Source organism: Akebia trifoliata, unplaced genomic scaffold (genome assembly GCF_017979445.1).
Source record: "Akebia trifoliata isolate Shusen 1 unplaced genomic scaffold, ASM1797944v1 Contig00217, whole genome shotgun sequence".
Lineage (NCBI taxonomy): Eukaryota > Viridiplantae > Streptophyta > Magnoliopsida > Ranunculales > Lardizabalaceae > Akebia > Akebia trifoliata.
Window position 1 is genome coordinate 2,260 of NW_028236869.1, and position 16,766 is coordinate 19,025.

The window sequence follows — 16,766 nt, forward strand, 5'->3', positions numbered from 1 at the left end:
AGGGTAAAGGAGAGGGAGAACTTCAAAAAGTCAATGTTCTTGGCGTTGGAAGACCCTAAGGTAGGTAGAGGAGAGGGAAGAGCAGGTATAGAGGCAAAAGGAGAAGGAAGCTCTCCCGGGATCTATTCAACCTGATCAAAGGGAGCCCGTCGTGTAAGTGGCCGAGGTAAAGACGAGGGGGAAGGGTAGCCTGATCTTTTTCTATCACCTTGTTAGTCACTCTGGTTTAGAGACCCACTACCACTAACCCCTTATCTTTGGATGCTCTGCGTTGCTTTTTCCAAGTCTTAATAATAGAAAGGGCAAAAAAATATGCAGAAAGAAAAGGAAGAAAGTCAAAGTTAGATTCAAATTTGTACTGGATTGAAGAATGGGACGCAGCTAGTGCCTAAAAACTAGACTTACCCTAAAAGATCCGAGGAACCTTGAATCCCTTACGAGAAGTGCTAGAGGAAAACTTCTAGTTCCCAAAGACAATCAAGGGGTCCTTGTATCACCCTTTGTTAGTACTAAGGAGAGACAGAACCAGTGCAACTGCTGCACTCTTGGAGGATAACGAATAGTACCCAAGGCACTGGGGGATAGCTTTCAAGTTGTATTTGGAGAGGAAGTCATTGGGGGTTATACCCATTTTTTCTACTACCTCCACCAAGCAGTAAAAATTACTAGACATTTGGCCTGGGACTCGGTTTATTTTACTCAACACCTCCTTGAGGAAGAGAGAGAGGGGAAAGCTAAGGCTAACTTTGATTTGGCTGGCGTAAGCCATGATTTCCCTCTGATGATGCTCATTAGGGTTCTTAAGGTCTTTACAAACCCGAATAAATACATAGGCAATGAAATAAAATCCCCTCCGAAGTTGGGTCATGTTGGCAGCCATTGAGAAGTTTAGTTTGCAGAAAAGAGAAGATAAGAAAAGAAGATTACCTCAGCCTGAGAAAAGTAAAGATGGCAATAAAGTAGAGAGAAAGAAAATGTTGTAAGCATAAAAAGATAAAGATTGCAAAAGAAATAGTACAGTAGGAGAAAAATGTTGGCACAAGTCTCTTATTTATAAGGGAATGCGAAGGAGTATATAGTCCTGGGTAGACAGCCTGATCCAACTTAATTGTTGTAGCCTGGGGCATACTGCAGACGTTAGTGGGACACATAGATGGTCACAAGTCAGGGACGATTCGTTTTAGTCGTTAGAAAAGATTTCAAACAACACAACATTGAATGCGTTGATTCATTAAGAGTAGAAACAATGATAGAGAATCATAATAGCCAATGCAAAGGAGAATACATGTCTTGAGAAGATGGCAAGACTTCGCGTCTCCTCGAGAAGGGGTGATTGTAGATGGAACTAACCGTACATTCATCTAGATTGTATACATGTCCAAGCTGGTTAAGTAGTACCATGTACAGATCAACATACGGAGCGCTGCCCAGTAAAAGGGTAGGCTAACGTAGAGAGTGTCCAGCCTGGCTAGAAGGACAACACAACACTACGCAAGACCTGGTCTGCTAAGCAGGGCAAACCTGAACAAAGAATAATCATAATTATAGTTTGCGTACGCCAAGCCCAGAGATCTCCCCAGTATGATATATCCAATCTCGAAGATCCCCATTCTATTTATGGTCTTGACAATCAAGGGATTTGTCGGGATCATCTCCTGCAAGAAGGGAAAATCTTGATTAGAATGAAGGATTTATAAATAGCACAATATGCACATATTTGAGAGATCTTTTTTGCCGATCAAAGGTCTAGTCAGTATTATTCATTATTCTTCTGCTACTCTAACTTGAGCATCAAAGATCTTTTGGCAAGTACCATGTCGGAGCGAGTAAGAAGGTGAAAAGAATGACTTTGGACCTGTGAGACAGAATCCATCAGCACCGTTCACCAAAATCTGACCCCACATCCCTCATAAAATTGATGAGTATTTGAATACCTTATTTTTTAAGGAAGCTTCTATCACCACACCAATTTTTTCTAATGCCATCCCAAGATTTGTGTTAATCTTTTGTGATTTACATATGAATAGGAGCGGCATTAGGAAAAATTGGTGTGGCAATATCAACATTTGGATAACTTTTACAGTGATAGACATTGCAAATAAAACTATAGAAACCTTATGAATGAAATATCATATGTGGCAAGTCCATCTAGTCTATGACAAACAACAAATCTTGCAAATCCTTGTCCTTATTAAGATGCCTTCCCTTTTTTCAGTTAGATCCACTATTTTGTGTTCCTTCATGTTTGTCTAAAAGAAGTGAATAATAATTCTCCACGACTAATTGACTAAGAGAGAGAGACCAATCAGTCCATAACCAAATATAATTAAACTAAATCATAGATTATGACTTTTAACATCTTCAGTGTAGGTTGCTAAATTGATGTCCAACCTTATGTTCACAACAATTTACCCAAAAAAACTAATTAAATGAGGAAGGTGCAATTATGATTAAAAGAGGGTCATGGGTAGAATTGGGACACGATACGTGGGCATGTGACACCCAGGAGCAGAGGTGGGTAATACAACGCTCAACACCTTATTTGTGTAAAAGAAACATTAACACAAAATGTAAACACGATTCACATTTAAGGGCAGTGTAACCATCATCATTGTAATATAAAAAAGACATACCGTCTCTCCACCAATCTATAAATCTTGACCATTTGTACTCAAGATGCCAACCATCTCAACTACACATCTTGCTTGTGCAAGGTCACCATGCATGAAAATCTCCTACTAAACATGTACAAAGTAGTTAGACAAAACAATAAAATTTTCAAATTAATTAAACCCATTATTCATCAAGATGGTAAAATATTATGTATGTTTTTTGAAATACGCTAACAACATCTCAGCATCCAATTATATTGAAGGCAACAGATGGTAAATATTTTTTTTTCTTCTAATCCTTTAACTGTTTTCGACTATTGTCTTATGTGCTATATCTTTTAAATTGTCATTTGGAGAGTGTCTTATACTAGACTTCAACAATATATTTAATTAATTTTGAAGGGTGTTAATCAAATTACAAACCTAACGTCTGAATCTTCATCAAGTTTTCTTTGACATTTAGGGCGAACTATTAAAACCTAGAAAAGGTCCCAAATTTATATTGTCCAATTTGTATGCCATTATGAGTATGGTGCTTTCGATGCAGTGATACTTGTTGCAAGGGCTTTTCTTGTTGTTCGATGCATGTTTAACCATCTTTATCACACCTTATACCAACTCTTTTGGTAACCAACATTAATTATTTTTTTTCCCAATCAACTCTATTTAAAGTCTTATGAAGAGTACATTTTAGAAAATTAATGGGAAAACTCACATATTGCAAGAAGTGAATCACCATATCTTCTAATTAGATAAATGAAAATGTCTTATACCACTTCTCTTACTGAGCCTCAGTTCCTCTATGTTCTTACATTCTAGCACCGAACAATTTCCTCTTTAAGTAAATTACAATGACATTGATAGCTTCTCTTCTCAGAATTTCAAACTTAGAAACTATTTATTTGTAATAACTTGCTTAGAAATTGAGATTGGTTATCATACTAACAGATTTCTTTTTGGTTCATTGGTTATCAATTTCTTTTCAGCACACTTTATCAAAGTTCATCCCAAGGGATCTATTTAAAGTCTAACTGAATATAAAATATAGGGGTCATTTAGAAATGAGAGCCACTATTGCCACACCAACATTTACTAATGCCCCACCAATTCCTATGTAAATCACCAAAGAATTGGACATAGTTGGTGTGGCATTAGTAACTCTCTTTAGAAATTCACCTTATTTGAGTGAGAAACCTCTTACTTCTTGATGGACCCGCAAACTCATTCCTACAAATTCTTGTTTTCTATCCAAGAGAAACCACATGAGGTCATAGTCAAGTATACAAAAATTATAAGATATAAAATAATTACTTGAATTAAATCAAAACCAAGCATTCAGAAAACATATCCAAGTAAACTACTCATTGGATCTTCCTTTTCCCTCCTCCTTTATCCGTGCTTGGGATTGGCAATGTAAAACATTTAATTTTACATTGGCGGAGTTAAAAAAGGGGTAGTTAACAATAAAATAACAATTGTTAGTAAAACAATATAAGAAGAAAATAATATATTATATAAGTTAAAAAAAATACAGGTAAATAAGTCTAAAGTAGTGAAACTAAATGTATCTAGGTGCCTTTCAAAGTCCCTGACAAGGAGGATGACGAAAGCAGGTAAAGAAGTCTAAGGTAATGGAACCAAATGTATCTAGGTGCCTCTCAAAGAAACTAACTAGGAGGATGGCCATCAGGCAACATGTTGCCGAAAAATTGAGTTATTTGCTCCTACACCTCACTTTGGATTTCTCTCTACATATGCATGTCTTTTTATAGCTCAATAATCCTTTCCTCATGTTGCCTATCATGCTTTGTTATCGTGTTTTGTAGATCAGTCAACTTGTACTTCTTGAAGAGTCCCTTTAGATGACAATTTGTAGAATTCATAAGTAACAATTACCAAAATCATATCAATTGTGGGCCTTACTTCAAAATGGAACAAATTCGACAAAACGAAGGCACAAAATTTCATGAGTAAGAGCTGTCAAAAAATAATCTATGGATTTGGCCCATTGATATTTGAATTCGACTAACAATTCGATGGCCTTTTCGACGGGGTCAACCATTGAATATGTGGGAATTCGATGGTTTCAGTCTGTCAAATTTCATGCTTTTCATAGTGTAACCACATTACGTTTAAAACTCAACATTATTGGAAAATGTTATAATTAATTTAAAACTCAATATTATTGGAAAAAATTTCAAAATATTTTAAAATAAATGAAACATTTTATTTTAGTTTTTCCTAAGTAAATCAATGCATTTTCATTCTGAAATTGAAAAGTTGATTCCATAAAGTGTTGGAGGTGAGTTTCGCACGTTATCAAATAATGGGATGAAATTATCTTATTTAGTGGGGACGACAAACATTTCAAACTATTTGCAAAATCCATAAAAAAAAATTATAAAAAAAAAAAGTAATTTTGATAAATAAGTTGTATATCTATTTTATTTTTATTTTTTATAAATTGAAAAACGGTCAAACTTCAAATTGTGATTTTAACCCTATTGTAAATGCACATAGATAATTAAGGGGTATTTAGGGTATTTTAGTGTAAAAAGAACAAAGCACACCGTGTGTAAGTTGGGGATGTGTGATATCTTGGGCCAGTATTCGCCACTCTCCTTCTGGCACTGTTATGTGAGCAATGGACAAAAGGAAATTTTGAGAGTTTGTAGCGTGGTGAGCAGTCCCTCCTTTGGCAAGGTTGCTAGTCTTTCACAATTAAAAAAAAAAAAAAAAAAATTTCACTTACCAAAACTAGTAATCTTTAAATCAAACAGGTGATGATGATTGCACCAATGATGATGATGGAGATGAGAATGACCATCATCACACTGATTTGGTCTATGTCTATTAGATTTATTAAATATATAAATAATTTAAACATAATTTTAAACTAAAAAAATAGTAAGTCAACATAAATGAGCCAAATAAAATTATATTGAATTTAATTTTTAATAAATAGAATATTTATTTTTTACTTTTCATAAAAAATATTAATAACTAAATAAATTGGTCAAGTTTTTCATTTAACTCCCTATATTTTAGATCAAACACTTTGTAAAGTTGTTAAAAAGGTATTTCAAGTATTTTTCTTAAAAATGTCTTCAAAAGATCTTTAAAAGACTAACATTTTATTAAGTGGCTATTAAATGGTCCAAATTCTTTACTAGGGGGCTGTTTGGTACATACTCTCAATAAAGGGTCTTTCAAAGTCATTCTCCCTATAAGAGAGTAGTTATAGCCTTACCGACTTTTTCTAATGCCACACCAAAATGTGAGCAAATCTTTCGTACTTTACATATGAATTAGAGGTAGCATTAGAAAAAGTTGTTGTGGCTATAGAATCTCTCAAAATCCTAAATAAAATAATATTTTAAATAAAAGTTAAATTATTTTCAAATTTGCAAAAACCAACCTTAAGAGGCTATTGAAGTGTTGTTTTTGGCAAATGGCAAAATATCCCATCAAGAACGCATATTGTAGTGTAGCTTTTCAAGTTGGCATGAAAAACTACAATTCATGTGTAATTTAAAAAAAAAAAAACATTATAATATTATACACTGCAATATTTCATTATTATACTTTAATATTTAATGTAATCTATTATTGTATTATAATACTATATATATTAGGAGTGTCAATGGATCGGGTTTGCGTTGGTTCCATGTATTCCCAGAATCGAACCTGAACTTGAACATTAGTTTCGGTTCCAAGTATTAGACCTTTGGAACTAGAACCGACCCAACAAATACCCAATACCCATTGGGTACCCGTTAATATAAAAAAAAAATTATTTTGACTTAATTTCTAAGATTCATACTCATCAAATGGAATTCACATTAGTAGTCCAACACCACATACCTCTAAATTTCATCCAAAAACTCATAAAAAAAAATTTCAATAAACATTTTATTTTGGGTTTGATCCAAGGCTTTGAGAATGGAAGGCACCGAACTTCCACCTAACTTTTTAAAAATACAACGATGAAACTTTACTCTTTTTTTTTTTCCAAAGTTCATAGAATTTTATCTTCTACAACCCTAAATCGTCGGATCATGTTGTTTTATGTCACAAGATGAGACCAAGGAGCCTTAATAAGGGTGAAATCCTTACTGACCTAGTTAAGGCTAGTCAAACTCTTCTATTTGTTTGTATTGTTTGAAATTTGAATGGATATTTTAATCTTGAAAAGATTCAAGATGAGAAAAATCTAACTTGTAAGCATGTGAATGCAATTATGTTATTCTATAAAGTTTAAACTCAAGAAGGGGAAAAAGGAATATGGATAGAGGTTTAGAACATAGAAAGGGTGAACACGGTTGCTCGTGTACCCCTAAACAGATTTTGGTATCCATTTAATGTTTACTCCCATTGACAATTGATGAACACCAACTTTGTGTCGTATCCTCTTGACCATTTCTCTAGTAGTACTTCTAGTCTAACCTCCAATTTATACTCCCTAGTGATCATGTGCAATACCCTTCGTTCTTTATGTTCTCGGCGTCTCTCCTCCCTAGGGGGCGGGGGAGGAATCATTTGTTTTTTATCACGTGGTTCTCTCCAGCCCTCCCTGATGGTTGTTTCCACAAACCTTCTAAGTTTCTCGTCTTCTATCATGTCCTAGATGATATGCCTAAGCTTGTAATAGTTATCGGTTGGTTGATCTCCTACTCCGTGATACTCGTAGTACGGATTCCCTAATTCTTCCTGATATTCTCGAGGTGGTTGTACGAAACTCGTGTCATTTCATATATGTCTCAGAATCTCAGACACTTTCTCGTTTAACAGTGTATAGACGTGTCCGGTTCTATATCTTGATCTGCTATTTGGTTCCCAACGTCTTTCTTCCATCCTCATCCCTTGGCTGCTCCAACGTTTTAGGGGTTTCGAGGTCCACGAAGATGTATTTTTCCACTTTTACGTAAAGGTCTTCTAGTCATGATGGGTCAGACTTGATTAGTGATTCATGCAACTGAGTTCCAGGGATGATTGTTGTATAGGCTGCACACATGATCACTTCATCTAAATTCTCCACAACTAATGTTTTGGTCCAGAAACGAGCCATAAATGATGAAATGCTCTCCCATGCTTCCTGCCACAACTGGAAGAGAGTGTTCACTTTGACTTTCCTTTTTTGAAGATACACGAATTGTCCGACAAAGGCCTCTTCTAGTTCGGAGAGGTTCTTGATCGATCTCATGGGTAATCCCTGAAACCAAGACATAGCCCCATGCCTTAGTTTGCAGGAAAGAGCTTATAGAAGAGCAAATCATCATTTTAATATAATACCATTTGATTCCTGTAATGTAGACCATCCTCCATTAGATCCTTTGTTCCGACGAACGTCTTGAACTTTGATGGATGGGATGCCCTCAAAAGGTCAAATGCCATTATTATAGGTGAAAACAGAGATCCTCTGAGTTCCTGGATAATATTGCAGATGTAACGTCCCGAATCCCTTCCACAAACATTTTCCTCGTCTCTTCTCCGCAACAGCTCTTCCACCTCTTCCCTTTTCATGGGGTTCCGAGCATCGGAACTTCCCTACTGCGTCCCTGCCCCTGTCGAATTTATAGTATGCTCAACCTCAATTTGCTCCACTGTAGGAGGTGGAAGTCTTTGTTTGCCTTCTCCCCCTCTTGGCTCTCCTCTTATCTCAGTTATTTTGCCCAACCTTTGCTTGAGCTTTTTGTTTTCCCTTCTTATCGTCAAGATCTTGACGTTCTATCATTCAAGGCCCTGATGCATCTCTGCTCTCATCTCCATCAACAGATGATGTACTGTCTGCATTGGGTCATGTGATACGGGTGGGGGGGCGGGGGGGGGGGGGGGGGGGGGGGCTACTGGTGGAGGATCTGCTATCTCTCCTAGTCTTTAGTTCCTGGTTCTCATCATGTTGATAGTTTTTACTTGTAACGTTTCTCACAAACGACGTCAAATTGTAGATACAAAAACTTGCACTACCTCGAGATTTTTATTGGTTTATTGATTTCTACTACATGTACTCATAGGTGTACTTGCAACAACACCTCTCTGACGCCTAAGTTGGAACTTTAGTATGAAAAAGGAATATAAGGTATTAGGAAGGGAAAAAATGCATACCTTATTTTTGCTCCTCCCCTCTAATCCTTCTTAATTTTCTAATTAAATTTAGTGCTTTCCGTTTGAGTGGTTCCCCCTTATTAGGGACTTCCTTTGATCCTCGCGAATATGATCAAATTCTTGATTCTTAGGGATTCAATGCAACCAACCTATTCCTTCATTCCTCGACATCTTATGTTGAGATTTATTTTCTTATATGTCTAGCTTTCCTTATTCCGATCTTAACTAAAGGTGAATATTTGTAGGTCGGATTTTTTTTCATCTCTCAAACACAGGAGCTCAATGAACTTGTCTTACGCTTGCCACATGTCGCTATTTGAAGCCACATGAAAAATACCCTCCACAATCCTCTAGTTTTGAGGTTGTTTAATATAAGTTATATTAGATTCACACAGTGTGAACTGTGCCAAATTGTCAATTGTTTGAATATTTTAAAATAAAATATTCAAATGTGTTTGTGTGAATGAGATCCTTCTCTGTTCCCACCTATTTAATTTAGTAAAATATTCACATAGTGTGAACGGGGTATCCCCGTTAAAGGAAACTGGATGAATTATATTGGGGTAACCATTGGTCTATTTATCTAAGACGACCTCCAAGGAGTAGCCTTTTTATTAATTTCCGTTGAACCAATTCTTACTCTAAATCAAACGTTAGATCTACTTATATTTTGAAAATTTAAACAATGGAAAAATGTGAGCGTGGTTTCAAAAAAATTAATGAAAAACAAGTTAAGTCTAATCCTTCATCACCTCCATGTGTAATATGTTGATGTAAGATTTAAAAAGAGAAATATATGGTTGCCTTTTGATACATGGATCAAACTGAGCATACCATTGAATATGTACTTAATTTTGATTTAAATCTTATTAATTACAAATTAGTTCGGATTATATCAAACGCTTTCTAATAATTGTTTTCTAGCTTTATTAGATACAATTGTCTTCGTTAAAAAGTCTTTTGAAAGTATATACCTTTTGATTATAAAGACTTCTATCTCAGTGTTTGGATAGTAGGTGTTCAACTAATGCTGAGTCTGAGATGGGAGGAGAAATATGGGTTTCCTCGGCATTAATTTCACTAGGGAATATCTTTTCATCTCTGCCGTCCAATTGACATTGAACTCTATAATTTCTCCCAAAATAAGGTTTGAACAAACAAATAAATGATAGTATACTATGTGAAAAATCAAGAAAAATGATGGCCTGGCCTATGTGTTCCCTCCCTCCTCTGATGGAGTAGTTGTTGCGACGGTAAGCTTGGCCATTACATGAGCTGGGGAGGACGGTAGAAGAGTTCTTAATTGATCTAGTCTGCACTACAAGGAGAAAGGATCCAAAATTCGATCCCACAAGTAGTAAGACGATTGACTCCACTTTGAATTTTATGATTTTTTTGAGTTCCAAGATTCAAACTAAAACAAGAATTGCATCTTAATCAAATTTGAAGCAGAATTTCAGATCCAACCAAAAAGTTTTCTGGTAAAACGGAATCAGGTTTTATGATTACAGATCAAAATTAATAGTAGAATATCAAACTAACTGGCCAAGAAACCCCATTTGATGGTGAAAATCTGTTTTACGAATAGATTAATCAAATCCATAGTGAAAATTTGGATTTAATGGCGAAATATAAGAATTAAAACTTAAATAATCTAAGTTTTAATACAGATTCAATCTCACCTTTTCCAATTTGGATAGATTTTCAAAGATCTGATCAAGTTTTTCTTCTCCTATTATTTCCTTGAACAAAATTCTCTCAATTTACTAGAGGTCTCCGCAATGATTTGGGAGAATTCTCTTTCGATCTGAGAAAAATCTCAAGATCTATACTTTCACTCCCTCTCTTAGAATTTCTAAGACTTCTAAAAAGTCTTTCTTCTTTTTTCGTCTTTGATTTTTCCTCTCTATTTATATTCACATGGGGAGGAAACTTTTAGAACAAGTAATAAAAAAAAATAAGAGGAAACTTGCGGAACAAGAAATAGTTAAAACTAAAAAAGTTGATTATGGCATATAGCGATCAGAGATCACTATATTCTATATAGCAATCAGAGATTTCTATCCGGTCTGATAGTTATATCCAGCAGAAGCGATCACTTTGGCTTTCAAAGCTTGATAATTTTCAGCATTTCTTCAATGCTTGGACTCTTCAATCTTCAAAGTCTTTAGATATTTTGCTAATGGGATTCTGATAATCCGAACTGATGTCTGATTTTCTAGATAAAAAGCTTGATCATGGCTCAAATTGAGGGCTCATGTTGACATATATCAATAAAGTCCGCTTATGTTTGGTGATCAAAACAAGCAGGCCAAACACAAGAAGCCTAGTAGTCTAAGAAGCCCAAAATAGCGGAATTAACAGATGTGTTGATATCTCGAGGAAATTCAAATAGGTATAAGAGAGCCTAAGAAAAATGGAACGCCACTTTGCATTGTCATCATTTGGCATTCAAGTCAGTTGAAGCTTTGGAGACCAAGGGCCTGTGTGGATACACCTCTCCGTGCAAGAGCAAAAGCTCAATCACTCCCCGCAAGAGCAAAAAATCTCTCCGCGGAAGAGCAGGTCTTTGAAGCTTCTCCACAAAGAGCAAAAAACATCTCCCCGCAAGAGCAAAAACCTCTCCACGCCAAAGCAAAAATCTATCCAAACGTTTGCTAGCTCCCCGCAAGAGCAGAAGTCGTCAAGAAGCTCTATCCAAACGCAGTGCAAGAGACCAAGATTCAAAGAGAACGACCAAGAATTCCAAGGAGTTCTTTCCGAAGTACTATCATAATCCTTTATCTGTATAAGTTGTTATTTGAGTATTTGTGTTTGTTTCCCTTGTCGTTTTGGTTGTGGTGTCTTTATGTGGGTAGTTGTCGGCTAAGAACACCTTAGCCATAAAAATAGAACATAGAGGACAGTGGGAGAGATGATGGTGTTGGTACGGTGAAATGTATGAAGGAGGGACATAAAAGGCCAAAACAGTAGCACAGGTAGAGAAAAACCAAAGAAAAATAAAAGTAGGGCTCAAAAAAGAAATCCTAGAATCAAACATGAGGATTGAAATCGATGTAGAAGAGTAGTAGAGCACCAAACGACACAAAAACCCCAAAAATCATTATAGCGATCGCTATTTTTGGGGGCGAGCAGAACACCCCCGAAAATAACAATCATAAGCTCTATATTTTGAAAAGTTTGAACCCCTCCGCGAATAACGATTTTGCGACTGCTATGTATGGATCATGAGTCGCTATAAAATAACATTCAGAGATCGCTGTGACACTTAGCTAAATTTCTAGGAAAATAGCAATCAAAGGAAAAAAAAGAAAAAAAAAAAGCAAGTGGGCAACAGATCGACCATGGAGATAACGATCAGAGAGGCAAAAATAGCAATCAGATGGACGAAAAATAGCGATCGCAAGGATAGCAATAAAAGAGGGAAACGTAGTGACCACAGATATATCGATCAGATGGTAAGACTTGGAAAATTTTGGACGAAAACATAGCAATTAGGGGGATAGTGACCAACCATGATAGTGATCAAGGAGTCCCATAAAAAATGGTGTCATAAAATAGTGAACAATGCAGGAAAGCATAGGAAATTTCAACGATAAAAGATAGAGATCAAAGGGTCCAAACTTTAAAAAATTTCGATTTTTGTCAAAATTTTGCCAATCACCCATAAACTAAAACCTGGAAACCCATAAAGAAAATAGTCCCCTTGTGAGTGATTAGTAATCTGATGACAATATTGATGATGATGTCTTAGTTTACTGAAATATCTTGTAATGGCTGTGCAGATCTTAAATGGCACCCAAACTAAAGAAAACCACCAAGACAAGAACCAAGGGAGGTCCAGCACAAGAGGCCACTCAGAGTTCGTCCAAAAGTTAGATAACTAAAGAGTCACCCAGAGAGCCAAGACAACAATACTGGGATGTGGTCACCATGGAGTATTGCCAAGAAATAGAGCAGGAATTGGTAAATCGATCAGCCATACAATGCGACCCAGCAAATGAATTCCTCGGGTAGTGACCAGTACTACTTCGATTTTAAGGCTCTACTGTAGATAAAATTGAGAGGAGACCAATCAACTTCCTGAGGGAGGAAGAAGATTATGATTTCTTCCCAGAGATCGACTATTATCACTGTTGGGAATTCGTTTAATGGGCATCATGGGTGAAAAAGGTTTTCCGTGACGAATAAGAAATGAAAGAGGCTTCACGAGCTAGGTTTGGTGGCTACAGTGGAGATTTTGATGCACGATGTGTACCCCAACAAATCTTTAATGACAACGCTCACAGAACTTTGGATATTCACACTTTCATCATTGCGACGGTTGACCATGCTTTCACAGTAGAAGATGCAGTGAGGTTACCGAAGTTACAGGTTGGAAGGGATGTGGCCTACGTGCTAAAAAATTAATTGGATGATACTGAACCAAGTAAAGTGCTCTGCATGAAGGTTAGCAGAAGGCATAAAGTTCGTTCACAGGAAGCTTTACATGAAGAACTGGCGGGAGAAATATAATGGATATCTCTTTGAGGAAACTCATTTTGTAGCTTTCTTGGTATATTTCTGCTTAGTCTTTTTGAACCGTGTATACCAGCAAGGTGCATCAGCTCAACAATTTTCAATGTAGTGACAAGAATTCTGGCAGAGGAGGATGTCTATTTGTAGCCCAAGTAGGAGATGTACGAGCCATTTTGGGTGCTGCAATTGTGGATGTAGAGAAAATTAAATTAGACAAAATAATATCCCAGAGAAACCTATAACACCAACAATGAGAATGAATTCTCTAGAGCACTTTTAAGGTAATTGAAATGAATCTTGAACAAGGTTAGAGGGGATACCTCATGAGCATCGTGGCAAAACAAGCTACAAGCCATGCTCTTCATATAACCCTTGTTACAGGTTCATGCTCTGCCCTCATTTCCTCCCAACACCAAATCAGCTTCCTTCTAATCAAATAATCAACAAAACAACAAATTAAAGTGTGAAATAAAGAAATAAATTTGCAATTTCGCGAGAGAAAAAATAAAAACAAACCCTAGATGCTAAATGAGAAATTAATCATACCAACTCTTCTTTCTCGAGATTCTTAAGGTAGAAATCAGCGTTTTCTATTCTTTAAACAGAATCTAATTGATCAATCTGAGTTTTTTCGAAATTCTGGCAAAAATAAGATGAATCTAAAAATTGAAACCTCCAAATCTATCAAGATGAAGGGGTGGTTCGAAGAAACTAATCAAATAGTGTTCTTTAGAGCACAAAAAAGGGATTTTCAAGTAGAAATGGAGAGAGGTTGAATGAGGTCACGTAAATGTTTTCTAACAAGCATAGAAATCTATGAAAAACCAAAATTTATATTTTGAACAGAGATTCAAACAAGATGAAGCTCATATATTCATCAATAAATCACAGATAGCAATTTCTACTCCTATTAGTAACAGAATAATCAATCATTTGGAAATTGAAGAAAGACCAAAATTGAAACAAATTGTAATGGCATAATCCCCAGAAATACCTTTGTACTTTGCCACCTCCATTCGAAAGATTATCTCATTTTTATCCAAATCGATCGTAGATATAGTATCAACTAGAGAAAAACTCAATTTTCCATAATCAGAGAGGGAGAGAAAGTAACCCTAACCTTCTTGGACTTCCTCTTCTAGCATTCGTTCGCCAAAATCCAATCGACAGACATGGAGAAAAGAGATGAGATCGAGAAGAAGAATGAGAGAGAAAGATGCGATCGTGATCGAGATCGAGATCGAGAGGCAGAACGAGAGGGAGAGAGACCATAGAGAGAGGGAGAGAGATTTTGAACCCTATAAAACGTTGCTCCTTTGATATTTATTTTTAAAAAAAATTAAATTAAGATATTCGATTTATATCCCATATGGTTTCAAAACTTGTCTGAGACCGAACCGTATCGCCCGAGTTGTCTCTATATTGGGCATGCACAAGACAAATGGACCCCAATCTTCATATCATAGCAAAACCCTTATTTCAAAGACTAAGAAAAAAGGCGCCAGAATGGACTAAAGAGCACACAGAAGCTGTTAAACAATTAAAAATAAGATTAACAAGAATAGAAAATAATTATTCAAAACCTCCTCCCACAGAAGTAAAACAAATGCCCATCCTAGACCAAACAAAAAATAAAACTCCACTTTTTACTCCTTATGAAATACCTGAAAAGCTAAGAATAACAATTCCAAGTCAAATTTTCGGACGAGATATAGACCCCCACGTCCATTTTTCATTTTTTTGAATGAGACATCTCAAACATATTTGAAAACTCTTCCAAGATGACTCGGTATCTGGCACGGAAGAGAAGAGACATGAAACCGATTTTTAAAACCATGATTATTCCCAACGAATGATTTCAATTAGTTAGGACCATCGTTTGTGTTGGTCGAATTTTTTTGTATTTTCACGTAGCGGTAGATTAATACCAAACCATTGGCAAACTGAATAAAACATGTAATAGCGGTATAGAATCCTACAAAAAGTTCTTGAAATCTCTCCCATTTAAAAAATTAAATCAAAGAAAAGGAGAAAGAAATAGGAGGTGAAGGAAAATATGTGCACGAAATCCCTCATATTAAATAATTTGATACACAAAAGAATGGGAAGACACCTGGAAAGTGAAAACTAATACGTGTTTTAATTTGGTCTTTAACAAATGATCTGGTAAGTATGTGAGATGAGGAACTTCTCTTTCGTTTTTGATAACCGGATATCCCCGTAGATAGCAGATCGGGCGCATATCTGGGCTTTGCCCAATCCATAGACCATGGTCTTGTCAAAGGACTAGTCCAGAGGCACGTGCAACGTCCACACATCACACGCACTAGGTAAGTGAGGGTGTGCCCTCACGGGTGGCCCCTGAGAAATTAATGCTCATATTGGGTATCGAACTTACGACCAACAAGCATTAAGCACTTATCGGTCCAAAATTGCATTGAGCCAACCACTCAGGGTTTATAAAGAACTTCTCTTATAAACAATTGTTGAATAGATATTAGGTGTTATAGACCCTCATTTGATAAAACCATGAGTTGGGGACAATCACATATTTCTAAAATAAAATTCAGAAAGTGGAGGTATTTGCAATCTTCATCATCGTCTACTAATGATACCTGTGGAGGAATAAAATTCCCTAATTAAAAGATCCCTCGACGCACGGTCATGGGCGGGAAATTCGGATCTCAACCGACCGAAGATTGACCGGGGAATTAGGAATACGGAGACGTTACAATCACAAGATATTCGGATTCGAATTGAAGAATTCCAGGGAATTTTCCCTTTTTATTAGGAGATCCAACAAAAAAGGAGGAAAAGGAGTTAGAAAAGGAAAAGAGTTTCCTTTGCCTATAAAAAGGAGGTTGGGGGCACCAGTACAGAAAAAGGAGGGGGGGAGTTAAAAAGATAAAACTGAATTTTATCTTCGAAGGGATCGATTTCAGAGGAGGAGAAACTAATCTAAAGAAGGCCGAGCCATCAATCTTCATACTCTCAGAAGCATTCACAAAAAACGCATCTACAATACCAATTCTTTACACTAGGAAACAAAAGAAAAAAAAAATTGAGATCTTCTAAGTTCTTACACAACCCACTAGGTATTACCTTTAGAATTTGACAATCACTCATTTTCAAGAGGAGAGAGAGGTGGAGCCTTCAACACAAGACTTATGACCAAAATATCTCACATTATCCATTTCCACTATAAGATGTCTCTTTAGGATAGGTAGATGCCAAAGAGGAGGGAGGGTTACGCAAGAATTACACTACTGTAACTCATCATTCATCAATTTGGAAAATGATGGATTCCCTATCCAATTCGGAAATCTTTCACCATTATAGCCCTTGATACTTAGCATTGTGAGATTGGTGCGAGGTTGGTGCCTTCTAAGTATTTCATTCGCAAAACTCGCTTTGTGATTGTCACTATGATCATCACCCCATCCCATGTAACACTTATTTCAAGTTCACTTTATTTTGGAGCTCAAAAATATGCAATTCATCTTTGAGGTTGATCAATCTCTTTGGTTTTCC

The 16,766-nt window shown here is 36.2% G+C and overlaps 1 long non-coding RNA gene across 1 annotated transcript; it reads right to left on the reverse strand.

Annotated features, from left to right (window-relative positions):
• Positions 1–9,943: 9,943 nt before the first annotated feature.
• LOC147381850 (uncharacterized) lies at positions 9,944–14,542 on the reverse strand. The gene is made up of 3 exons (XR_015174309.1): positions 14,356–14,542; positions 13,556–13,663; positions 9,944–13,415 (listed from the first exon to the last, which is right to left on the reverse strand). It is a non-coding gene; the product is annotated as an uncharacterized LOC147381850 (long non-coding RNA).
• Positions 14,543–16,766: the final 2,224 nt, after the last annotated feature.